Here is a 27,937-nt window from a genome sequence, read left to right as displayed (position 1 = left end):
ACTTGAGTTAGGTTTGGACCAAGGCCAAGAGTCTCTCTGGCAGACTAAAGCCACTTTACCAACACTTTACTTTGAGCAAGAAGATTCATGATAAGGAAATATAAACAAGACATCTAGGATCAAAAGGTCACACTACTCCACTTCCTCTTCCAACTCTTCCATCTCTTTTCAAGCATGAGGAAACATTCCCAGGCAATTAGTCATGACCTCTTGTCTACCTCAGTCTTTCTCCTGCTAGTTTGTACTAAGAAAGTTTGCTTCAAGGGCTTTAGAAATTCAGGCTCAATTTTTGAAAGATTTTTTTAAAAGATGTGAATACCAGCACCACTTCATTTGGTTTAACATGACAATTCCTCCCCTAACATAGAACATTGTCCTTTTTAAAGAAATTTCTATTATTTACAAAATACTTTATTAATGAAAGCTTGCATAACATAAATAACAACAATGCTTGACTTAAAATAGTTTCTGGGAAAAGGAGTAAAAATATAGTTTTCTGTGTATGGTTTTGTTTTGTTGCTTAATACGCTCAAGATTTGTGATTTGCCAAAGCCAATGAGAGACAAAGGTGCCAATTTTTGAGCCTGATTTGGAATTCTACTTTAGCCAGTACTATGTGAGGAGCCATGATCCATATGAATAATAGACTCATAAAGAAGTAAAGCTGGATATTACATTAGAAGATATCTGGAAAACTCTCTTACTTTAGGGATGGAGAAACCCAGGCCCACAGACACAAAGCATCCTTAGAAGCAATCCTGCAAGGGACTTAGCACTGGTGCCAGAGGCTGCTCCTTTGCATGCTCACTAGATTTATGATCTTGAGCAAAATACACAACTTCTTTAAGCCTCAGTTTGCTCATCAGAAAGATGGGCCTAATAATCATGCAAACTTAATATGGGTCATGAGGAATGAACAAGTTCATAAACATAAAGCACTTAGTTTGGTACAGAGGAGGAACTGAATAAATAAGATACACTAATTTACTGTAAGAGGCAGGGTTGAAGGAACTAAACATTAGTCTAGCCAAACTAATTTTTTTCCTGGTCATCTTCCCCTGTTAGGGAACACTTTTCAGAATATACTGTCCAGAAGAATTTCTAATATAATATAAAAATCTGATGTAAACTTGAACTTCACTCTACATCAGAGAGATAGTAAGCCTAGGGGTTAAAAGCATGGACTCTGGAGCTAAACAGCCTGTGTTCAAATTCCATCTCTCCTACTTTTCTAGCTGTGAAATTTTAAGCAATTTACTTAACTTTTCTGGGCCTCATTTTCCTCCTCCATAAAAGGGGATAATAGTTGTATCTATCTCACAGGGTTGCTGTGAAACTTAATTGAGTTAGTATTTGGAAAGCACTTAGCACAGTGGCTGTGCAAGTATTATAAAGTACTAAGTATTATTATTCTTATATTACAGGACCGTCTTGCAAACCATCCAAGATACTTTTATGCTGGAAGCACCAAAGAAACTTGCAAAAATAATTTTATTTCTAACACTATCCAGAATCCTGGACTCTGATAATGGGATGATACTGAGGCACCAGCATATAAATCTATTGTTCCAATTCTACTATTAAGAATAATCCAAAGAGTAATTAATTGGAATTTTTTAAATGCCTGATTCTGAAAAACACTGGGTGACTAAAAGATAACAGTGTGGAAATAGAATTTGACTCTCCCCTACCTTTGGAGTTAGTGCTTGTCAACTTCTCCTCGCCCTGAGGCAACCCCTGATAGACTGCTGGTAATGCAGCAGGGAGGACTTTCTATTTAGTAGAATTTTAATCGCCTTTTTGGGTACTGTTATTGTGAAACCACAGCATTTTTAGGAAGTGATGCAGTACTCCAATCACTTTATAGATGAGGAAACCAAGATCAAGAAAGGTAAAGTGACAGCCAACATGCAGCTGGTGAATAATGAAGACCATAGAGAATAATATTTTAAGAACATTAGATTTCCTTCTCGAGTCATCAGAGAGAGCTCTAACTTCACACTATAAATCTGATTAACTGGATCCATATTTTATAAATAAGGAACTTAAATAGTAGCACTATTTCACCCAGCTGAACTTCAAATTACTTCAGATGAAAGTAATGTATCTTTTTGGATAGCAGACTCTTGCTTAAAAATTTATATACTTTAAAATTCCTGTTACAGAGAACATAAACAGTACATTGAGTTTGATCAGTCAGTGAAAAATTAATCTCAGGGGGTAAATGTTTCATCTTCCAGGGCATCAGAGAACTAAATAATAAGCAGTTTACTAAATTCCATCCTGGTCCTGAAATTGTCTGTTTATGTGATATAAATAAGTAGCTTATTCATAGAGGATGGTCACTCCTTGTCACTCCTTGCAGGACCACCTCTCCTGAATATAATCATCACAATATATCTCCATATGCATTCACTATGATTCAGATATGCAAGCTGATTTTTTTAAATATACCATTTTTCAGTCTATATTGTACTAATTAAATTATATCTTACTCTGACAAAGATTATGGATTTCATCAGTTCTGTGGAATAATCATTTTAAATGTCTAATTCTTTGAGTATAGACCTATACACACAGTTTGTTTCAATTGTGTAATTGCGCCCAATTTTCAGTAATTTAAGCTTCACATTTTTACTTTTCAAAATCTGGAAAAGCAGCATACATTTCCGCCTATTTCTATAACAATTTTTTAAGTTAAATATGTTTGAAGGGCATTGTCTATATACCAAGTGAACATTTTTTGACAGGTGGTTAACAAAGACCATCTCTGCTTGAAGGGAGGCAGTTTAGGTTACTGAAAATAGACAGACCTGGTTACAAATTCTAGTTTTCCACAACCTAGTTTTACCAGTTGTGTGGCTTTAGGCAAGTGGCAATCCCAAACCTGTTTTCTCATTTATAATAAGGGAATAATAATCTTTATGTTGAAGGATTCAGTGAAATCATTGTCCAATGCCTAGCATGTAGTAAGTACTAAGTAATGCTAGTTTTCCTCTTTCTTTCTTCCTTAGAAAAATAAACAGAATCATCATGAACACCACTGGTTGTATTCCAGAAAATCTATAGTAAAAATTCTGCAGAGAATATTTCACCTTTGAAATGAACAACAGAAACAAGCATTTGCATGCCTCGTTGTCCAGATATGTGGCTTGGTTTTGCCCACTGCACATACTAGGAACCTAGCATGCTGGAGAACGAGGCATCAATAAGTGAATGTAAACTCTACTTGAGCCTAAATTATAATTAATACAATGGCGAATGGCATTTGGATGAATTCTTTCAATCAAGTAGAATTATATTTGGGGCACAGTCTCAGTCCTCTCTAGTCTCTGGGCATTTCTTGCATACACAAAGTACCCTTTGAAGTCAAGGAGAGTGTCTTACCTAGATGAGAAATCTAGAGAGTAAAGAAATATGAGGGAAGAAACTAGGCTTATATTGTGTTTTTCAGGGATAAGTATTTAATGCAGAAGTTGTTTCTTACAGACCTGAGAACTGTTTTTTTAGAGTCATCTAAAAGAGCAAAATTCAAAGATCTCATGTAAACCTACACAACGTGGCCTTTCCTTGTGGAAACATATTAAAATGTTTCAGAATTGCTTTTGTCCGTAACTTATACAATGCATCTTCTCTAGGGAAAAAAAAAATCCTACTCTCTGTATACTGAGTAGTCCAAACAATAACATCTCACTTTTATTCCAAGAAAATAGGAATAGACAAATCCAGGATAATACTTAACCAAAATAAAAGCTTCCCACAACTGTACCCACTCCTGCCCTAGTCCAGAGCACAGGACCAAGAGGAAAGATAACAAAGCTTAACCTGGATTTAAAAGTGTACAGCAACATTTAAGGCTTCTTCTCTTCCAGCCCAGAAAGCAGCTGGCAGAAAAGGGAACTCAAGCCCAATATACACAGTTGAGCACAAAGTACTTCTTGAAGGTCTTTAGAATACAGAACATTCTCCAAGGTGCCCTGGGGGTCCCTGTGAAAGAATGATGAGACATAAAGCTTACCTTCAGAACACTGCCAGTTCTCCCCATTGGGCTGTATCCCCTCAACACCTCAGCTTTAAGCAGAGCATGAGCAGCTTACTGCAAACCTGCCTGGAAAACCTGTAGATTTCCAACCAAATCCAGACTGGGCTGTGCCACAACTATAAGGCAATATATTAGGTTACACCTGTTGAACTATGCTACCCTCTTATAAATAGCCGTGTTACCCAACTTAGGTCCAGGAGACTACTGAGTTTATAACGAAGTGCAATGAGTGGGAAGAGAATAAAGGCCAAGATCCAAAATGGGTATTAGGACAGGGGGGCTGAGGTGGCTAGAAGGTCCATATAAATCAGCAGAATGATGGAGTGATAATGGATGAGAAAGAAAAAGCAAGAGTTAAAGGATACTGTCACAGTGATTCTGCCTGAGGAAAGGAATCTCCCTTTAAATGAGAGTTTGCAAATATTGCATTACCTTCAATCCTAAAAAGAAAGAAAATCATCACAATAGCGATCATTCTATTATTCACTACCATGTGTCAGGTGCTGTTCCAAAATGCATTGCATATACAGTAGTTCCTTGTGTCCGTGGGGGATTGTTTCCAGGACCTCTGCAGATACTGAAATCCGTGGAGGCTCAAGTCCCTTGTAAACAATGGTGTGGAACAGTTGGCCCTCCATATCGGTGGATGAGGAACCCATGAACAAGAGGGCAAGATGTATCAACTTACTTAATCACCACAACAATCCTGCCTTTATTATTTAAAGAGGAGGAAAGTGAGGCACAGAGAGGTAAAAATCGCACAGCGAGTAAATGGAGAGCCAGAATGAAAACTCAGATAGCCGCGCTCAGAGCCCACTTGCTTCACCACTCCACATGCTGCCTTTCAGTAGAGAAAGCTGGGGCCTATAATTCTTGGCTTAGCCCATATATTAATAGCTCATGCTTGTGTCTGGGTCTCTTGGTTACCACCAGGAAGTAAGGACCCCAGGGTAGCATGGTGGTCCTCTCTAACCTCTCAGCTTCTAAACGCCACCCCAACACCACACACAGTAGGAAACAAGCTCTCTTTCAGGCCAGGGTGACTATAAGGTAAGGTTTATGAAAGGGTCCTATTTGGTTCTTTCTGTTTGACCCCCTATTAAGTCCCCATAAAGCTTCCTGGTGAAAGAAAAGCTTCCTTAATAAGAAATTCCCCATGAGGGCAAACCTGTCATTCTCTCAGGCCAGATTGTCATGGAAACTTTTATAATGAGGAGCCCAACACTCGAGTCTTCAGGCTGCAAAAGAATCCATGCAGTTGTTCTTTTGTAAAATTATACAGATTTATTCATCGCAACAAGTGAGGCAATGACACAAGTTCCTTTTACTGATGAACAGAATTGGAACTTAATGAGAGGAACACAGAATTGTATTTGTCAAATCTCGTGCCACTCAGCCAGCACTCACACTGCAGTTCTTAAACAACCCAAACAATGCATTTTAAAAACAATAATCACTGGACCAGAATTATAAAATAACTGTGAGTTGAAAAAAATGCATTTCTCTTTAAAATAATGCTCAGAAGACATCTCAGCATAAATAATGACAAGGTCTTCCCTTCTAAAGCAGGAGTCAGCAAACTACAGCTCTTGGGCCAAATTTGGCTTCTTGCCTGTTTTGATACAACCCAAAGCTAAAAATGGTTTTCGTATTTTTAAATTGTTGAAAAAAAAAACAAAGGAAGAACATGTTCAAATCATACGAAATATAATATATAATACCTAAGCTTGTATTGGAACATAGAACACTCATTCATTTACCTACCGTCTGTGGCTGTTTTCATACTACAAAGGTGAAAAGCCTAAAATATTTACTATCCGGCTTTTTACAGAAGAAGTTTGCTGACCCCTCTCTAAAGTGATAAATGATAAATACATTGCCCTGACAAATTTCTCATGGTCTAATTATTAAAATTGTAGTTTTTAATCGTTAGAAAACAGTGAAACATTTGGTGACCTATCCCAGTAATTAATTTCTAAAACCCTATTCTAAATAGACATTGCTGCCTATTATTCACCCTAATGATAAGTTGTGATCCCTTAATTGTTTCAAGGGGTGTGTTTTCTTTTACAGTAAAATGCTGTCTGACTGATACAAACCAGGGCCTTTCTTTAAATGCCTGAGTAAAGCGAAGCAGAAAACATCCCATACACACGTACATTCACTTGGCAGGAACATTTTGCTGCTAAGCTTGAAACCAAAACAATTAAAGCCGGTAAAGACAGAGCACATGGGCTTCTGTTCCTGCTGCTTGCTTATTCCAAAATCCTCAAATTCACAGAAATTTTTAATGCAGATTTTCATTAAGCATTTCAAAAGGAAAACCGGGTACCAGGCTTCTTTTGAAACCGCATGGTTTGTTAGTAGTGTTATTTATGACTACCCTTTGACGGTAGCTAAGTATTGTATTGATATTTCTCTTAAAAGGAATGCTCTGTCATAGGATTTGACTGTCTTGTCATCTTCTTACATATATATTTGTAATGTCCTACCATCTGTTGATCCAATATGACTCTCATCCGCGCTGCTCCCCAAACACGTGCCTCTAGAATTCTTCCAAATCTGGCATCATCATTGACTTCAAAAGTTGCTCCCTAAGCAAAGGCTTTGGAGAAAGACACAAAACAGACTCACCAATTATTATAATTCAGACATCTCTTAGGACTTTATAAATGTGCTGTAATAAATTAAATATGTTATCTCCTGAGTTACATAAAACTTTTATTTCTATTCAAATGCTAAACTAAGCAGCAACTTCTTTATGGGAGGTACTGGCATAGAAGAAGTCCCCAGCTGAGGGCCTGGGAGTCTGTGATCCAGTCCCAGGACCTCTCTGTACCCACTCCAGAAACTGGGACATTGGAGAAAATGTTCTACTCTTATATGTCAATTTCACATTGTTCAAGTATGTTTTAAAGTTTTGCAGAATTCTCTGGAGACATCTGTTTATGATCTTAATTGGAAAATTATTCATGACTCATACATCCCAAAGACTCCTTTAAACAAGTTGGGGAAACTGTGGAATCTCAGTCAACATCTCTAAAAGCTGTTCTAAAACACTGTTACAATCAAATGCAATATCTTTTCCAAACAAAATGAAAAACTTTGTCTCTGAATCACATTCAACCGCTTCAAAACATATTATTTACTTTAATCCAGAAATATATTAGTTAATTTTTACAAGTAGTTTTCAAAAGAAATAGGCCAGTAAGAAAATCTACTTAGCCAACAAAAATTTTCATTGGTTCTACTGAATAACTCATGCTCCTGTTTGTCTTTGCTAGTTGTTACTAACTCTATCTGAGTCAAGGAAGAGAAATCTCTCTACCACAAAACCAGATTTTTTGTTAAAAATTAAGCCAAAGGGGATTAAAAAAAAGCGGGGGCAGGGGGCAGCACATATTTAATTAGGTCTAGGCTTGCTGCCTGATTTTCATTAGGCCCCTGCCTGATTCTTGTTTGGCCCACTCTAAGTACTTTTAGGCCACTGGGCACGAAGGCCAGTGCTTATTTTCATGGCTGTTTCAATTCATCACGAAAATCCTTTGAAAGATGAAAGAAACTCCACATTTTTTCACCTGTTGTTCTTTCTTGTGTGCCTGTCACTTCACTAGCCAAACTTGCTTCAAGCCAAACCAAATGCTTTCCAAACCTCTGCAGCACGCCTTTGAAGATCTAAAGTTAAGTATTTTCTTATGCTGACCAGTATAGCTTCCAAATAAGGAATAAAAAAAAATGTTCTTAAGTTATTTTTTTAAATACCAGAAATGCAAAAACACATTCCAGTATGTGCAAAAAAGCAAAATTCCTCTTCCCCAAGTCTGGAAGTCTTATGCCAAATACACCTGATGTTCATTACCACACCCACAGCACATTGCTTATGTATGACAAAGTTCCTGCAAAGCCCATATGCTGTTTTTATTATTACCACTTCACAAGTTTTCCCAGGCTCACTAGAAAAAGTATTTTATAAGACCAGCCCACTGATTGGGCTCATCTTACTACACTGATGAAATTCGGTTTACTTGATGAAATTCTATTTACTTGATTAGTAATAAACATTTCTTATTTCCAGCAGCACAGCAATTAGGACCCTGATCTGTCACCACTAGCTTCAAGTTTTGGCTTTCATCAAAAGAAAAGGAATTTACCAAGAAGGAAAAACACAGTTCTACCTTCAAGCTAAAAATAGTTCTGTCTTCTAAATAATATGCACTTTCACACAGCTCCCGCAAACCTTCCAGGAGCCTACAGAGGAGATACTAGAATTACACAATGGCCCCTGGTTTTAGGTACTGGTTTAGCTGAAGGAGATGCAACAAGCAAAACCTCATAGTGAAAGCAGAAAAGATGTAAGAGGAAATAAGCCCTCACTAACTAATCTGTTGATTCTCTTTGAGGGAGTCAAAAATAGATAAGACAAAACAACTGCACACAGAGAATATATTTAAACTCCCAGAAACTTTGACAAGAATCTACACCAAAGGCTTTATTTAAAAAGTTAAGTTATGAAGTTTACATTAAATGTGCATATTTACACTATGAACTCATCTACAAAACAGAAACAGACTCAAACTTAGTAAACAATCTTACGGTTATCGGGGAAAGGGGGTGGGAGGGAATAAATCTGGGAGTTTGATTTTTACAAATGTTAGCCACTATGTATAACAATAGATTTTTTTAAAGTTTCTTTTGTATAGCACAGGGAACTATGTTCAATATCTTGTAATAACCTTTAATGGAAAAAAAATGAAAATGACACTGTGCTGTATACCAGAAATTGACACATTGTAATTTACTGTACTCCAATAAAAATTTTTTTTAAATAATAAATGTGTATTCTTAGAAAAGCAACTAAAAAACAAAGAACAAAGTAGAGGTAATTTCCTAGCTGGATCTTATCTAACATAGTCACAAATTAATTAAGACATGATAATAATGGTAACAGTCATCATCATCATCATCAAATACTTGCCATTTCCCAGGCACTATACCAAGCACTTCATATATATTAACTTCTTTAGTACTCTCAAGAGTACCAATTTTACAGAATAACCAAGGGTCAGAGATGTTAGATAACTTGGCCAAAGGCACACTGCTAGCAAGTGATGGTAAACTAAGAGTAATTAATTAAAGCACTCTTCAGCAGTAACTTGATTTCTCTTAAGTTTTCATAGTGACCAACTCATTTCATTATCTACAAATGTTTTCTTATCACATGTACTTATTTCTTAAGGCACAACAAATAAGAAAGAATCCATGGCTTCCTCATCCCAGGAATTTATCATGGATCAGTTCTCCAGTCCTGCTCAGTCTGGTATTTATCAAATGTGAGTAAAGGTTAATTCAATCAATGAAAATTCTTGAGCACTCACTAGGGACCAGGCAGTATATGACTGTCCAAACCTTGATTGTGGAAACAAATGAAAGAATTTATCCCTAGCAACCAGAATGTTTCATCTGCAGAATGTTTCAACTGAGTTTGCTCAGTTCTCATAGGTCTATGGGAATAAATAAGGTTCCATTAATGGGCTAACCCAGATTTCATGGCTTTCCCACTCAACTCATCAGGACACATTATCCAAGTAACTCTGGTAAATCCCTGGGGGTATCTCACCTGTGCTAAGGAACAAGCTTTGTCAGATACCCTGTGGTTTCTGATTCCTCCTGCCCTTTCCCAGTGATCTCCATGGACACTGTTGGAACCAGAAGAGAAGTTCACGCTTGCTCTCGCTCACTCTCTCTCTCTCTGTGTCTCGACTGCATTAAATTCTGTGAGAGGGGTCCCTAAGTTATCTTGCTTGTACCTCTAGTGTACAACAGTTTCAGCAAAAAACTCTTTGTTTTCATTTATGGCTTTCACCTCAACTCTCTGAAGGGGTGAGACATAATCTAAAGGGAGGTCATGAGACAAATATGAGTCATAGGCACCACACCATTCCTCAGAATGGCCTCTCTCCTCTGATGACTAAAGCTCGTTATTGGATCAAGTGGTCACCCCTGGCTTCCCCATCCTTTATAAAAATTACCTCCCAGGATGATCTTCAGTCTTCTGAAAGGTCCTGTCCACCAGTAATTTTAACATGTCCAGAACCTGGCTGAACCTCAACAATAACCACTGGATAGGCTTATGGCCATGTTCTAACACCCACCCCACTCCCCAAATACACACACCACTAACTAGGAAATAAGTACAGTGGGGTGGGAAGTAAGGGTGCTAAAGTTCCTGCTTTCTGATATGGCTTATTGGGAGATGTGGGGGGCAGATAGGACAGAGTGTACTTTCAGGTACACTCCTAGTAGACCAGTAGGACACAATGATTAGGGTCAATCCAAGAGCAGCTGCTGTAGAATTGCAAGCATAAATTAAGTTCTGGCAGGATGGCTCTAAAATGGGAATTTGGAGGATAAGCAGGAATTAGCCACAAAAAGCCAAAGCATTAAAGATCTATTTTTATAGTATCTAACAGAGTGAGTTATAACTTTAGAGAACATAATTGGACAATTGGACAATTTCCTCAAATCTGAAGACTAGTCTTTTGCAACCGATGGTTGGTGCCCTGCCAATATCCCCTGACAACTTCCTGTAGCTTTGGTTGCCTGTATTATTGGTGGACAATTCCTTTCACAAGGCAATGGGTTCCTACTTCAAGTTGGATTTCCACTGCCCTAGGATTTCCTCTGCCTACAGGATCTGCCCACTCCCAGGGTAAGCCACAGAGGTGGGGAGTTCATTTCTCCAGGAACAACCCTGCACCCACGAGCAGCAGAGGATGATTGATAAATGCCTCAGCTTCCTTGTCCCTTGCTGTGACTGCACAGTCTCTTATAGGGTCCCTGGCAGGATTTAGTCCCAGGTGCCCATGGGGCAACCCCTCCTGAAAGCCCTCTCTACTGACTCCTCCTGTCTCATATACCTACTCTTCTCAGTGCTTCCTGGGACCATGTCAAAAATAAACTACCTGCCCCCAGATCCTTGTCTCAGGATCTGATTTAGAGAAAATCCAAACTAAGATATCTTCTTTCAGATAAGAACGTCCTCAAATACAAATTAACCCATTATATTCATGTACAAGAAAGCAACAAGTTTTAAGGGGAAAAAAGGCTAATTTCAGAGGCTTAAGGACCCTGCCTTTACCCAGCTTCATCACTGGGTAAATGACTTGAGTGCAAGGCTAAAGGAGAGAGAAAAGCTTCTGGGCAGGATCCCCTTTGACAGGACCAAGCTTGAGTTTGTCAGGAAGGGTAAAGGGAAAGAAGGAGGAATCTATCTTTGCTTCTCAATTTTGTCTTCTTATTCAGGAGGGCATGATCTAGAATCCTCCAACTGAGGCAGGAAGAAGAGGGAACAGGAAAATCTGTCCCTGAGAGGTTCCTGGTCACTCTAGACAATGTACAGGACCTGCATTAGTCTTGTCAGGTTACTATAACAAAATACTACAGACTGAGTGTCTTAAACAACAGAAATTTATTTCTTCACAGCTCTGGAAGCTAAAAGTTCAAGAATAATGTGCCATCAGGTTTGGTTTCTGAAGCCTCTCTCCTTGGCTTACAGATGGCCACCTTCTTGCTGTGTCCCCACATCTTTCTTCTATATGTGTGGTACCCCTTTGTGTGTCTAAATTTCTTCTTATAAAAACACCAGTCAGACTGGATTAGGGCCCACACTATTGGTCTCATTTTAAATTAAATCACCTCTTTAAAGCTCTTATTTCCAAATACAGTCAAATCTGAGGTACTGAGGATTTAGGACTTTAACTTACGAATTTGTGGGTGGCAGGGCACAATTCAGCCCAAAATAGGGCCCCAGAGTTTGGGTTACACTTTTCCTAGATTAGGGCTTATAGAAAGTCATTGCACAGGAAAAACTTTCCAAATCTTCTAAATTGTGTATGAAACACTCCTGTTTTATCAGATGGCAGATATATTTCAATTAAATCTCTAAAGAATCAAACACGTATTAAGTACCTACAGTATAGCCTTGATTGTGTTAGGTGCTACCAGGCCCATGAAAGTCAATTATGAGACAATTCCTCCAGTCAGGTGAGAAGATAGGTCATCTGTGCGGAACAATATTAGACAATAAAAAATAGACAAGGCTGTATAAAGACTAATGCTAAATTGCATGGTACAGATCTTATGAAGAAGCTCAGGAAGTCAGGCAAAAACTCATGGAGGGAGTGAGCCTTTGGAGAATCAGAACAATTCAGAATAATAGTAGGAAGGAAGGATAATAACCCCTACATTTGAGAAACATTGAGGAGGCCAGCCTGACTAGCCCAGAAGAGTTATGTGGGCAGATGAAGGTTAGTCAAGTAGTGTGGGGCCTGAGTCTAGGGAGCCCTAAATGTCAGGTAAAAAAGTGAGTGAAATTAAAACAAACAAACAAACAAACAAACAAAACAGGTGAACTTAAGAATGGGCGAGTTAAAAAAAAAAAGAAGAAGAAGAAAAAGAAGTCTGTAAAATACAAAATTTCACAATGCCAAGTATTGCCTGGGAAATGAATCTTGGACTGATCACGTATCATTCCACAAAAGCCATCATTCAATGCTACCACAAATAAAAGACACAAAATTATGGGCATCTCTGAGAAGAGTATTACAAACAAATCAAAACATTACTAAAACAAAACTTTTAATTTTTAAATCAAACTATAGCAATTTTGAATCCTCTGAGTAGAGTAACCACACCTTCAAAAAATCATTATTATGCAATATTGCATGTCTGTGGGACAATCATCACCCAGTTGGGAATCTGGAGGAATGGAAATAAAAGGAAATGTGTTACAAGAAGTCAAAAATTAATCATTTGCAATCCTTGGCTTCAAAGAATTCAAGGACTGTGGATAAAAATAATAATAATAAATAATTAAAATAATCAAAATGCATTAAGTGATGTCACTGAGTGCCATTTCCATGAAGGAGGAAGAATTTCAGTAAATATTTGCTGAATAAATGAGTGAACTCTGCCAATGGAAGGTATATTAGTGGTGAATCTTTAAAGATGAGCAGGTCTTCACCAGAAGAAGGGATGAGGGTCATTCGAATTAGAAGTAGTAACATATAACTAGAAAAGACAGAGTATCTGAACAATTTAGAAATCACTAGTTCTCAAACTGCACATTGGAATTATCTAGGATTTTTTTTTAAGTGATGCCTGGGTCACACCCCCTAGAAACCTTGACTGAATTGGTACAGGGCAAGGCCTAGGTACTTGAATGTTTTAAACTTGCCTAGGTGACTTTAATATGCAGCAAACTTTAAGAACCACTATTGGACCAGCCTGCCACCTTCCTTAACTCTGCCTTATTGCTTTTTCCCCCAACAATACTCACTAAATCTTCCAGTAAGTCACAAAGATAGAGCATGACAAGTTTCAACAAATTCACTGGAGGTCTTTTTGTCCTGTGTGTTGTCCATTCTCCCCTAAGTGAGTGTCATGGTGACAGGCAGTCGTAGAAATTGAACAAAAGAGATGATTGGGTGTTCTCAGTCCAGCCCCACAACCTGCCACGGGCCCAAGCTCTGCCATGGGACCTCACAGTGGAATAAAGACACAGCTTCCACCTTCCTTCTCTCACTTCCAGTCCATGCCCTCTGCTCCTGTATTTCTGAGACTTGTAACAAGGTATTATAAATTGTGTGGAGGGAGAGCCTCCCCATTTGCCGTGGAGTTTACAAAATGATTCCCCTGGGGACCACAGTAGCAAAGTTAATGTGACAATTTTAGAACAGGAAGAACTAGGTTGTTTGTGAGCAGTACAGAAATTATTAGCATGGAAATAGGAATTCTGGCATCAACATCACTTATCCTTTGTGCCTTTATGAACAGGTTAAAGAGGGAGGACACTTTATGCCTGCCTGGTGGGATCTATTTTGGCAGGAAACACAAAAAAGATTTCTTTCTAAGGGAGACTTAAACGAGTTCCTTTCTGTTTATAACACTTAAAATTCTCTCCTTTTATAGGACATAGTATTTTTGTGTTCTGTGTCACTATGACATTCCAACAAAGGACAAAGGGGAAGAAGTATTATTCTATGTGATGTTCAAAAACCTAACCTTTATCAGCTGCTTCTGAAGGTCATTCCTCCCATGAGAGGAAGTTAGCTGTGCAAGGCCAAGAGCCCCGGCACAGTGTACAAGGATGCAGCAAAATCAGGGGCTGAGACTGCTTTTCAGCATGCTACTGTAATTTCTTTCTTTCATTCATTCATTCCATTGCTGGTACCTATTCTGTAACCTGCATTTTGCTAGGATGTTATAGAGCAGTATTTCCAGATCTGTCTGATGATAAAATCTCCTTCAATTCTTGTTTGAAAGACAGGTTTCCAGGTCCCACTACAGTCTCTCTGAATCAGAATGTTCAGGAGGAAGGTCATGGGCCCCTGTGTTTTTAATAAGCACCTATGTGACTCATATGAAGAGTTTGGAACAGTTGATTCCTGCCTTTGGTGAACTCTTAGGCCTTGTTGTTCTGTGAATCTAGTTCATACAGGTCCTTTCTAGTTGTAATTCTACATGAAATGTTTTCTCTATCAACAATTCCTAGATCTCCATGTTCCATGAAGAGCCAAGCCCACCCACAATTCCTTAAAAAGTCAGTAAACACTACATAGTTAGCCATGGAAGTCACCATCTTTCTTTCTTACACTATTTCCTTTTTCCATAACCAAATGTTTCAGTGCTGACAGACAACCCAACTATCTCATTAAATGAGTATCATTACAGGTTTTTCCAATGTAACCGTGTTTTTTTAACAAAATACACCTTTCAATAGCAATTACGTGACTGAGGTCAGTTAGAGTCCAATGGAGCAAGAAGGAATTCTGAAAGGGTTCCGAAGGTCTTAAAAGATTGAAAACCTCTGTTCTATATGTGAAGTGCCCATAGCTTCAGGGAAACTCTAGTGGAACTCCTGTTTTGCAGACCCACATCCCATCTAGTCATGCTTGGTTCATCTAGTTTCGGCCATGGCAAATTTAGAATGCAAATAATCTGTGTCAGTTGTCCTGGGTGGCAACAAATTATGACTCTACACAGCAAGTTGCTCTCTCTTAAAGGCTACCTGCTGCCAGGAATGATCAAGTGCTTCATCATGCAGGCAGCAAGGTGACCAAGGGAGTGTGCTGGGAGAGATAAGAATGCATCGCCTGTGTCTATTTTCCTCTCATAAACTGTGGTCTCGGCAGCTGCAAGTGTTGTCATTTATGGTCTTTTTTTTTCCCAAAGGCCGTTTTGTCTTATCTGATGTTGAAAATCTGCCACACAGCTTTGAACACTGAAGCACAGGAATGAGAAATCAGTTGGAAATTCGTTTGTGTCTCTTGCTTATGCTTGACATTTCCACACTGATAAAGTAGAGCTAAATATTGGCTTTTTGGTTAAATTCGGATTAGGGGTAAGGTCCTTGAGCATTGATTGTGAACCATTATCTTTCTTTTCCTTTCAGCAGTGAGTTCTCTTACAAAAACAGGAAGGACAAAAGGGGAAAACTGTTGCCTGAAGTGTTGTCATTAATTACCTAAAGGTCTTTTCTGAGCTATGATAAAAAACGATTGACTTTTGAGATACATGGACATTTTTGTTGAAGAAGGTTTTGTGAACATTAGGACATATTAAAAATCAAATTTTTATACTTGTAGGTTATTCACATATGTCTTCAAATTTATCCATCGAGGAAAATGCCACCTTATTATCAATATAAGTGCATATACCAGATAACAGGCTGACTTTAATTATTTACCTGCTAAATGCATATCACTGCCACACTAAAATCAATAAGTGAAGATCTCTGTGCTCAGTTTAGCCAACATAAACCCAGTCTGGTGGATTAAGCTTCCTTTCCCATTCTGCTTGGAACAGAACAGTTAAGAGAATTTCAAACAGATGATTTTGCCCTCTATGAGTTTCTGCAGTGTCTCCCAAAGGAGACCGTAAATTCCTTGAAAGCAGGATGATCTTTGATTGATTTCTCAAGATGCAACATTCATAGTCCTGTGAAAGTATTTCCTTGTTACTTCACCAACTAAAGAATGAAATCCTACTTGGAATGCTCTCAGAATCAAATGCTCAGCCAAATTAACAGATACGGGGGGCCATAGAGTAGTAGTCAAGGCACGGTCTCTGTTCCCAATGAGTTTACAATTTATTTAGAAAGAAGGTAGTACAGAATTATTTACTAAAACAATGATTTTGAAGAAAAAAAAATCAGAGTTCAGAGGAAAGAATTTTCACTGTGGGCTAGAATGATAATTGCAGCCTTTGAAGAATTTCACTAGAGGAAGGACAAAGGCATTCTAGGCTTTCTGTAAGACAAGACATTCTTATTGCAGTGTTTTGCCCACCCCACCGTCAAGATTAAAAAATTTTATGTAAAGAGAAAATGTTGTTTTAGGACCCAGGTCACTGGCTTGATTGTTGGTTTTTAAAGAGAAAAAAAAGCTAGTTATTATTATCTTCGTTACTGCTTTGGTAAGGTGTACATGAAACATATTGTATTGCTTATATTTGTCTGGTTTTGACCTACAGAGCTGCAATTTCACATGGTTCAACCACATACATACACATGTGCACAAGCACACAAACATACACATGCACATATACATATATATGTGTTCAATATAAAACTTCTCATTTTCATTTGAGCAGAAGTCCCTAACTATGCTAATTTTTAGTTGTATTAACATTTAACAGGCAAGTAATACATTCTCAATAAAGCCATTTCTATCAACACTATTAATATGTATTACTATGAAGTCTGTTCTCAGTATCTATATAATGACCCTGACTTCCCTAAAAGAATATTTGCTGATTCAAGTTGTGAATAATGAAACAAAGAATTTTGATTCTTATTCAGATTGGCAGTTGCATTAGCCCCTCAACCCTAGGATCCATACCAGCAATCTACCAGCAAACAGGAATGAAAGAAATTGGAGGTCTTGAGCCATCTCTCCACCGAATTTGTCATCCACATGACAAAAGCATAAACACGTATGAGTTTCAGCTAATGAACATAAAATATATAAAATAAGATAAAATAAACCACTGTTGTATATCTGGACCTCAGAGAGAAGGGAAGCACAAGGAAGTCTGGTAATGAGGTTAAGAATCATAGAAGGAAGGATAGCACAGAAAATTTTACCTAGCCTTCTCTATAACAAAGGGGAGCCCATGTTGAGCTTCACACAGAGTACAATTCCAAATTAGGCAAATCAAGGAAAAAGACTCCAAAGATTTCTAATTCATGTGGCTCAGCCATCTGGGTAACTACATGCCCTAAAAAGTCAGTCTATTCCAGAAACCATGTTAATACTACTTCACAATCCACCTTGGGCTCTAAATCTATGTTAGATCAGAGTTTCTCAAACTGGGGTAGGTTGACTGGGGAGATCTGCATATCCTGAGTTGGAATATATTCCTGAGAATTTATTAATTTGGGATATTTGTTTCACTAATAATCTAAAGTAAGCATATTCAAATCATCTGGGTGACCACCTTATAACTAAATGCCTCCTCACAGACCCAGTTTGTCTTTATGTTTGCAATCAGACTGGTGCCAAGTAGTCCCACTTTAATTGTCTTCAGCTAATTAACAATGTACAGAGGTAGACTTCAGAGGTAAGTGAGGCTTTTGCACCAACTGTAGGCCAGATGACTTCACAGTGTGCTGGAGGAACAAAGGTGTCTCATTGCTTCAGAAAGAAGAGTGGTGAGAGAATTTAATCATTTCCTGACACTTGGTGGGAAAGGCAGACCAAGCCCAAGAGAAAAGAGCCATAGTCACTAATACTGTGTATCACGTTAAACTACTCATGTTAATTTAAGGTTTTTTTGGTTTCACAGTGGGGAAAGTTGTATGTAATTTGTACATTTGTTTTGTTAAGAACTACAAGCCATAAGAACTAAAAGCTTAAGAATTTTATGCCTAGTTTTAGCTTGTACATATTTAAGAAGCATTTGAATTTAAAGGATTTAAATCAACAAGGTGTAATACAGGAATTGTTAACAGGTGCATACAATATGAACAGTTTTAACATGAAAAGATGCTCCTCATCACTCATAATATGAGACATGAAAATTAAAACCATAATGAGATACCCTTCACCACCGTGTATAAAATTGCAAACTTCTTCACATACACACTCCCTATCACCTGCCTTGCTTATATTTCTCTAGAGCATTTTCACTAACATGCTTGTATTTTATTTATCATGTGTATTGTCTATCTTTTCCCCACTACACCCCCAGAACACATCATGCAGTCTTATTCACTGCAATATCTATAGATAGGCAGCTAAAGATGCCTAGAATGGTATTTGGCATATAATAGACACTGGTTTATTTGCTGAATGAATGAATGAAGATGTATAATCCAGTAATTTCCGTTCTAGGCACATATTGTAGAGAAAGTCTCTCACTTGTATACAGAGAAACATGAGCAAGGCAGTATTGTTTGCCATATTTGGAAATTGGAAAAATCCTAACTGTCCTGACAGTAAAAGAATGAAATACACAGTAGTGTGATCATACAAGGGTATTTAGCAACTAACATGAGCTAAATTGATTTAAATGGATAAAAATCAAAAAAATTGCTGGAAGGAAAAAACAAATTGAAGACAGATACACGTAGTAATATACAAATGCCCAGATAGAAAAGCTCAGCTCAGAGTAAGGATAATCCCAGGGTAGGGAGGAGATGGAAGGAATAGGAAGGCTGAAAGAAGGGCTTTGATTATATTCTAGTTTTTATTACTTTAAAATTTTTTACCTGAAAAAAATGGCAAATATTAATATTTGTTAAATTTGGGTAATAGCTACATGGGCACATGTATATTTCTCTGTATTTTTCTATTGCTTAAAATGTTTCCTAATTTTTAAAAAGCTTTTCCTGGGATTAAATTCTCAAAAAAATACTCTCCCATGTATGACTTTATATTGGAGACACTAACATGAACAGTGTCCTCAAGAGCATTGTAACTAAAATCAAAAGTTGATTTCATATGCCTTTTCATAACAACTTTTTTAAAAAGCTGAGGACATAATATATTAGTGCGTTTCACAGAAGGGCATTCATTCTTTAGACGCTAAGGTAACACGCTTTTAGTCATCTAACTAAACCCAAAGATAAAATACCCAAGTGGGTAGGCAGGGAGCCTGTCTTTTAGATAATTGTTCCTAAATACAATTTCCCTTAGACAAGCCATTGATAGATGGAAACCAATTATCCATCAATTAAAGATTATAGCCATAGACATGGACCTGTAGCTATTATTAAGCAAGAGTGGGAAGCTTTTATTACTTTTATTACTTTTTTATTAAGTATCACTTGCCGCTTTTTAAAAATAAAGTGAAAAAGAAAATTATAAATAAAGAACTGATTCACATAGGTTGCAACTGACATGATTCTATTTTTTCTTTTAGATTTGTCTATTCTTTAAGTCTAAAAGAAATGCTACTCAGAGCCCTAAGTCCAGATTTGGCAGGCCACGGGTTATGCATGCCAGGGATGCTATGGTGTACTGGTGGCATTTTTTTTATATCTTTTCTAATGCTTGTAGTGTAGAGATAAATTGCAGGGATTTAGGTTTGGGTTACTCCCAAGAAAAGAATGTAATTGAAGGCCCGCTTATCCATTGACTATTTCTGCTACCACCAGCAAAGTAAGGAAGACAAGTAATATCCAAAAAAAATGAACTTAGGGTAAAAATCAACTAGACCTATAAAGAACTTGTAGTAACAATAATAATCACTTCCATCTGCCTTACATTTTTTACCCTTCCATGCATGGTCTCATCTAATTCTCACAACAACCCTGTGAGATAAATAATAGTAAAAAATGTAATAATAATGACATGAAGCTTAGAGCAACTTGATGACTTGACCCAAACCACAGAGCCAGTCAACAGCAAACTCAGGACTTGGACTCACGAGTCCTGGATGCAAACCCAGCTGCCTTGCTATGGTTCCAGTAGAGCCACGCACTCTTTGGTAAAAGAACCAAGGTGCAAGACTACTTCCCCTTCTTTTCCAAGGACAAGGCTTTGTGGTCTTCTTTCCATCTGCCACATAACTGGGAGGATCATGTATGGATGGCTCTCTATAGATCTTCCCTACACCAATCCTCACTGACAGAATAATAAAGTTTCCTCAGTATCACAGAATAATAGTTTCCTCAGAATCACACTGTCTTTTAAAGATGGAAACCAATCCAAAGAGGAAGTATCCACTGGGAAGATTTTTCAGGATTAGTTGATGAACTGAAATTACAATTAATAAAATCAAAAACATGAGCATATCACATCTACAAGTGGATAGGCAATCACATCCTGAGTGATATGTGAAAGAGATGGTCTCCTTTCAGAAATGAGATTCATAGTTTTAAAGGGTTCACAAGCAGATTCATAAGCACTGTTTTCTTACAACAGTTATGCTTTCCTTTTGCATTTCTTTCTCCTACATTTGGAGTTCAGTGTTGTGGGATAAAATTAATTTCTTCAAATGTGGAATTTAGCTTCATGCTTATTTAATAATAGATTAATTTAAAAATCATAGGGCCTTCCAAACCTGAGTTGATCATATTGTCAATCTGTCTAGTCTAAAGCTACTCTCAACAGAAGGAAGGAGCCAGGGGGATGGCTGCCCTTGTTAAAGCACTGTGGGAAGGCCCCAGGGCACACTGCACAACGTAAGCAAGACATTCTTTTCCACAAGTGTCAGGATCACTTGCCTTCAAATACCAGATCAGTGCAGCTAAGGGACTGGGGGAGCCTGAAGCCCAGAAATATATTAAGGAGCTTAACTAATTTTAAACCAGTGTTGACCTCCATTTATCCAGATGCATGAGACATACTATTTTGTGCTCCACCCTCCAAAATCCACTTTGATTTCATTGGTTCACTCAAACTAACAGGCATCCTACTTGATCCAGGCCCAATTTCAACAGTGTCTAATTCTTTCTTGGGTAAACAAACATGTGTTTTAAATCAGTCATCATAAATATGACTCCTAACGGTAATATTGTTCTAAAAAGGAATGTTCTGATAATAGCAAAATACATGTTCCCATAAAAATTAAAGCAATTACCCAACTTTATATGGAGTCTTCAGTTATTAAAGAAGAGGAGGAGGAGGAGAAAAAGAAGAAGAAGAGAGAGAAAGAGAGAGAGAGAGAGAGAGAGAGAGAGAGAGAGAGAGAGAGAGAAAGAAAGAAAGAAAGAAAGAAAGAAAGAAAGAAAGAAAGAAAGAAAAAGAAAGAAAGAAAGAAAGGAAGGAAGGAAGGAAGGAAGGAAGGAAGAAAGAAAAAGGAAGGAAGGAAGGAAGGAAGGAAGGAAGGAAGGAAGGAAGGAAGGAAGGAAAGAGAGGGAGAAAGGAAGGAAAGAGAGGGAGGGAGGGAGGAAGGAGACTGAATCACTGAAATAAGATTCAGGTACCACACTAAACACTTAGTGGGAGCTTATCCAGAAGTGTCTGTGCTTGATGAGAAAGAAATGACTGGTGGGGTGTGAAAACTAGACACAACAAGAGGGAGAAATCTCTGCTGGAAGAGTAAACTTTTCTGTCCACATCTCATAACCTGAGGCTGATATCAGGGGGATTCAGAAAAGAAACACCATCTTTCTCAGTGATGATTTATATTTTCCAGAGCAGGAGAACCAGTGCTAAGATCAATGAAACAACTGTAAGAGACATCTAATTTAGTGCTAACAATGTTGCTCAGTGATAGCCAGAAGCCTGTTATTTGTCAAATTTAAGAGAGAGCATCATATTAATTAATACACTGTTTTTATCTTGGGCCTGCTGAAAGTCCCTTAGTGTAGCAAGAGGTAGAGTAAAATCAAGGAGTTGGGGGGAGGGGTCCATTCCCACACAGCAAAGAATCACAGTGAGTGTTCAAGGAAGATGATCATGTGTTACTATCCCACAGCTCCATTAAGAAGGGGAAACTGTGACATCACAAATTCACCCACATAGAGGAATTTGCCTAATTCTTACTGGAGTTCACCACTTTTCTCCCTAGGCCAAGCAGTAGAATAGACACAGCCTAGATTCAGTGTCTTAGAAAATGTCATAGAAAATGTCACTTAGTACAACCTTCCACTCAAGAAAGCAGCCCATCAGATTCAGTCATTCATTCAACAAATATTTTGAGTACCTATATGTACCAGTCACCATACTAGACTCTATCAATACATTCTGAACGAGAGGCAAGGACCCCAACTCATGAAAACAATAGTTTAATGAGTGAGACGGAGTACAAGTAAGTACATGAACAGTTGCAGACAGTCTATGAAAGAAATCAATAGATGCTGGGATAGAAAACAACAGAGGGCAGAGGAAATCCAACCAACCACAGAAGGGTGGTGGTGAGGCAAGTCCTCTCTGGAAAGGTGACATTTAAGCTGATTCATGAAAAAAGAAGAAATTCACTATGTAAGGAGCTGAGGAAACACTATTCCAGTTAGAGGAAACAGACAGTGAAAAAACTGTGCAGGTAAATATCTGGAGTACAGTGAGGAAAATCTACTAAGTTTAAAAATGTGGGCAGAAGTCAGATAAAGTATCATTGTCGACCATGATAAGAAATTTGGATTTTTCCTTAAATGCAATAGGAAGTCTTTCAGCAGAGGGGTGACAGGACGTGATTTATATTGGAAAGGGTGCTCCACCACATACTATCTCCCATGACATAGGAATGTCCCTGTATAAACTGGCAAGCTAAGAATCAGTTGTTTTAGAATCTCTAGACTCCTCATGGCCCATGTGATTACCATATTTTCTAAAAAGTAAGAATATGTGCCTAACAGTTCATCCTGTAATAAGAGTGTTCACAATAGTAGTAGCAATAGCAGCAGCATTAGCAGCTAATATTTGTCAAGTTCCTTCTATATGACAACCACTATTTCAAAGATTTTACATGTATTAGTTCATCTACTCCTCACAACAATCCATGAAGTAGGTTCAATTTTTATCCCAGTTTCAGAGATGAGGAATCTTAAGCAACTTGTTAAACAAGAAAACTCTTTCTATTTCAATGGTTTCTGTTCTTATCTTTATTAATTCCCTCCTCCTACTTTCCTTGGGTTTAATTTGATCTTTTCTTTCCTAGATCCCTAGATGAATGCACAGGAGACTATATTCAATATCTTGTAATAACCTATAATGAAAAAGAATATGTGTGTGCATGTATATAACTGAATCACTACACAGTACACCTGAAACCAACATACCATTATAAATCAACTATACTTCAATTAAAAATGTTAAAATTTAGGAAAATACTAAATCTTACAAGAAGTGTTAATGAGTCTCTGTTAAGTGTAAAAAGAAAAGATATAACAAGAAATAAGAAATTATAGAAAGGGACTAATCCCAATGAGAAAGGCAAATATATAGTAAAGGCTATGAATCAACCACTTGAATAAGCTAGTATGAAGGCTAAAAGATAAAAACTGCAAAATCAACTATAACTACAACAAACAGTTAAGGGATACACATAAAGTTGTAAAAATGTAACATCAAAAACACAGAATTTGGGGGGAGCAAAAAATGTAGAGCTTTTAGAACGTGCTTGAACTTAAATGACTATCAGCTTTAAACAAGTACATATATTTATAGGTCAACATAAATGGACTCCATGGTAACCACAAATCAAAACTGTATATTAGATACACAAAAACTGGAGAGAAAAAAAGCACAAATATAACACTAAAGATAATCATCAAACCACAAGGGAAGAGACTAAAAAACGAGAAAAGACCAGAGAACTACAAAAACAGCCAGAAAACAAATAATAAAATGGTAATAAGTACATACATATCAATAATCACTTTAAATGTCAATGGACTAAATGCTACATTTAGTCACAAGGGTGGCTGACTGGGTTAAAAAAACAAACAAGACCCATCTGTATGCTGCCTACAAGAGACTTGATTCAAAGCTAAAGACACACACAAATGGAAAGTGCAGGAAAGAAAACGATATTCAATTCAAATGGAAATTACAAGAAAGCAGGGGTAGCAACTCTCATATCAAACAGAGCAGACTTTTAAAACAAATTCCATAAGAAAAGACAAAGAGGGGTGTTGTATAATGATAAAGGGATCAATATGAGAAGAGGACATAACATTTGTAAACATCTATGCACCTAACATAGGAGCACCTAAATGTATAAAGCAAATGTTAACAGACATAAAAGGAAATTTTAACAATAATACAATAATAGTAGGGGATTTTAACGCCCCACTTACATCAATGGAAAGATCATCCAGACAGAAAATCAATAAGGAAACAGTGACCATAAATGATACAGGGTCTGTTGAATTGGCCCTCTCAGCATTTAGAAATATCTCTACTTCCAGCAATATTTTTTGCCTTAAAGTCTACTTTGATATTATAGCCACAGTAGCTAGCTTTTGGTTAGTGTTTACATGGTATATCTTTTCCATCATTTTATTTTCCATTTATTATCTGTTACCTTTTATTTAATGAGTGGCTCCTATAAATATGACATAGTTGGGTCTAGTCTGACAATATTTGCCTTTTAGTTGGAGTGTTTATTCCAGTTACATTTAATATAATTACTGATATATTAAGTTTAGGCTATCTTTTGATATTTTCCCTATATTTGTCCCAACTGTTTTTTTGGTTCTTTATTCTGCCTTTCTACCTTCTTTTAGATTAGCCAAGTATGTTTTATTATTCCATATTTAGCTCCTCTATTGGCTTTATATATTATTCATTTGGTGGTTCCCCTGGACATTGCAATATCTCTTTCCCTTCCTCCATCACAGCTCATGACTAAGGCAGGGCAAAGCATTGTATTGTTCCATATCTCTGGTGCACTTTAGGACTACTGTTTATGTCTTTCAGAATATCATGTGGTGTTTTCATCAACATATAGCAATTAAATGTATGGCTTTTTTCTCTCTGAGTCTTGTTTTCCCAGACAACTCCATTAATTATAGAGTCCTATAAGTTTTTAAGAAAATTCCTTCTAAGATGCTCAATTTCACTAATTATTAGAGTAATGCAAATCAAAACTACAATGAGTTATCACTTCATACCAGTCAGAATGGCCATCATCAAAAAGTCTACAAATAATAAATGATGGAGAGGGTGTGGAAGAAAAGGAACCCTTCTACACCATTGTTGGGAATGTAACTTGGTGCAGCCACTATGGAGAACAGTATGGAGGCTCCTTAAAAAATTAAAAATAGAGCTATCATATGATCCAGCAATCCTACTCCTGGGCATATATCCATAAAGACAAAAATTCTAATTCAAAAAGATACATGCACCCAAATGTTCATAGCAGCACTATTGATAATAGCCAAGACATAGAAGCAACCTAAATGTCCACGGACAGATGAATGGATAAAGAGATGTGAGATATATATAGAGAGAGAGAGAGAGTGAGAGAGAGAGAGAAATTACTCAGCCCTAAAAAAGAATAAAATAATGCCATCTGCAGCAACATGGTTGGATCTGGAGATCATCATTCTAAGTGAAGTAAGCCAGAAAGAGAAAGAAAAATATATGATATAATTTCTATGTGGGATCTTAAAAATAGTTACAAAGGAACTTATTTACAAAACAGAAAGAGACTCACAGACATAGAAAACAAACTTATGATTATCAAACAGGAAAAGATGGGAAGGGATAAATTTGGTTTTGGGGATTAACAGATACACATTACTATATATAAAATAAATAAACAACAATGACTACTGTATAGCACAAGGAACAATTTTCAGTATCTTATAATAACCTATAATGGAAAAGGATCTGAAAAGAATACATATGTATCTATGTGTATAACTGAATCACTTTGCTGTACACCTGAAATTCTGTAAATACTTCAATAAAAAAACAAAAATTAAAGAAAATCCTGTCTGTCTTCTTCATGCAAGATATTATAGACATTTCCATTTATCAAGTCCTCTTGCTTCCATTACAAGCATTGTGACATTTTCTGTTACAAATACATTTCCATCATGATTTACTATCCAATGCCTGAAGTAAAAGTGGCCCTAAGGAATTTTTATCAATGATTCCTTGTTCTGTAGAAGATACATCAGCTTTCTGAACATCATCGTCATAATTCTTGAATTATTATGAACTAAATTCACACTTCAACCTTTTCCTTAATAAAACACCAACCTGAGAATAGTTTAACTCCTTTCCTCCCTCCTGTGCTACACTTATTATATACTTCACTTCCGTATGTCATAAAACCCAAGAGGCATTTGTATACTGTTACTTTAAACAGTCAGTACTCTTTATATTTACCTATTCTGATGATCTTCATTCCTGCCTATAATTTTGTGCTTCATCATGAATAATTTTCCTTCTTGTGTTTTTCATTATATATATATACAAATTACAAATCCTCTGAGTTTTTCTTTTTGAAAAGTCTTTGTTTTGCTACCAGTCCCCAGTATAGAAAAATAGGAAAATCACATTAATATTGTGGGTTTGGGTCAGACTGTAGACAATTGTGAACGCTAAGCTGAAGGGTAAGTACTTTACTGAATGGGTAATGAAGAGCCGCTAAATTAAGTCCTACAATGAGGTTTGTGGCAATTTACTACACCATTTAGAAGGAAAAGAAACTAGAAGTAAGGAGACCAATTAGAAGGCTATAGAAAGATATAAAAAGGACTCAAACTTTGGGGGGGGGTCACAATAGGAATAGAAAGAAGTAAACAAATCAAAGAGATGTGGATAAGGAAGAGTGGATATGATTTAAGAACTACTTGGATAGGGGCAAACAAGAGAAAATGACCAGTGAAAAATGACTTCCAGACTTCAAGGCCAGTAACTAAATTAACTGTGCTACTATTAACACAAGTGGGAAGTTGAGAGGAAAACTGGGATTGGCAAGGGAGATGCAATATGTATATCATGTTTCAGGAGCTTGGACATTTAGGTGGAAATGCCCAGACAATATCTCGAAGTAAAAGAGAAATCAGAGATAAAAATACAGATCTGAGAGACATTCAGAAAAGATAGTAATTGAAAATATGACTAGAAGGGGAGAATGAAAGGGAATGAAAAAGAATGTCTAGAGAAGCTGCACCCCTCTCTTCTCATTCCACTTGCCTCTCCGCCCCACCAATTCTTCTTCCACAGGCTTTGCCCCAGTGTACCAACTAACGGTCCCCATCTGCCATGCCAGGCAGGAGCAGGCTTGGGAAAGGATAATTGCAAAAGCAACAATGAAGTCTCTGACTTAAAGAAGAAAGTGAAGGAAGAAGATGAGGCATAGAAGGGCAAACCCAAGCAGTAGAAGAGGGAAGCGTATATTCTATGTCCTCTTGTCCACCCAACTGAGGTGGTCATATCTAGGTTAAAATATATATGTAATGCAACAATCATAATTTGAGCTAAGTGAGAGACTGTCCATAGATTTCAAGGAATTTTGTCTAACAGAAGTCTAGTTAACATGTCTTACAAGTGAGAGTTGTTTTCTTATTCATACTTTTTTATCTTTTTGAAATCCTATATAATCAATGTGCATTACATTTTCAATTAGGAAAATCTATACTTTTTTTTTGCTAACTCCCCTTCCCACTTTGAATCACCCTTTAAAAATTTTGTTTACAATATTAGATAGAATGCTCTGGTGTATGCCATTGTCTAAAACCAGGGTTCCAGCAGGGAATTCAGCAATGAGAATAACAGTTCTGCTTAACAAAATCCAAAAACAGAATGATCAGGAAAGTGGATAAAACATTTCAGGGCTAGGGAGAACCTGGGTATTGTTGAGCAATAAAACAATATTCTAGCTAATTATCTTTTCTTATCTCTGAAGAATATCTTCATGTATAATGTTAACATCATAGCACAAGAAAGAATCTTTAGAGATCATCCACTTTTAAGCAACTGAACATCT

The 27,937-nt window shown here is 37.2% G+C and overlaps 1 protein-coding gene across 7 annotated transcripts in view; it reads right to left on the bottom strand.

The window, feature by feature from the left end:
* The window catches only part of MTERF1 (mitochondrial transcription termination factor 1), a 415,935-nt gene that overhangs the window by 308,174 nt on the left and 79,824 nt on the right, over positions 1–27,937 (bottom strand). For 6 of the 7 annotated variants that reach the window (XR_012074507.1, XR_012074506.1, XR_012074508.1 and 3 more), the window contains one exon: positions 6,535–6,647. The gene's annotated coding sequence lies outside the window, so the exon portion shown is untranslated. Of the gene's footprint in view, positions 1–6,534; positions 6,648–9,417; positions 9,445–27,937 lie in introns of those variants that run through there. The other variant, XR_012074512.1, reaches the window with a different exon arrangement.

The sequence above is a fragment of the Vicugna pacos genome, chromosome 7 (assembly GCF_048564905.1).
Source record: "Vicugna pacos chromosome 7, VicPac4, whole genome shotgun sequence".
Taxonomy (NCBI): Eukaryota; Metazoa; Chordata; class Mammalia; order Artiodactyla; family Camelidae; genus Vicugna; species Vicugna pacos.
This window is presented reverse-complemented; position numbering and strand designations above follow the sequence as displayed.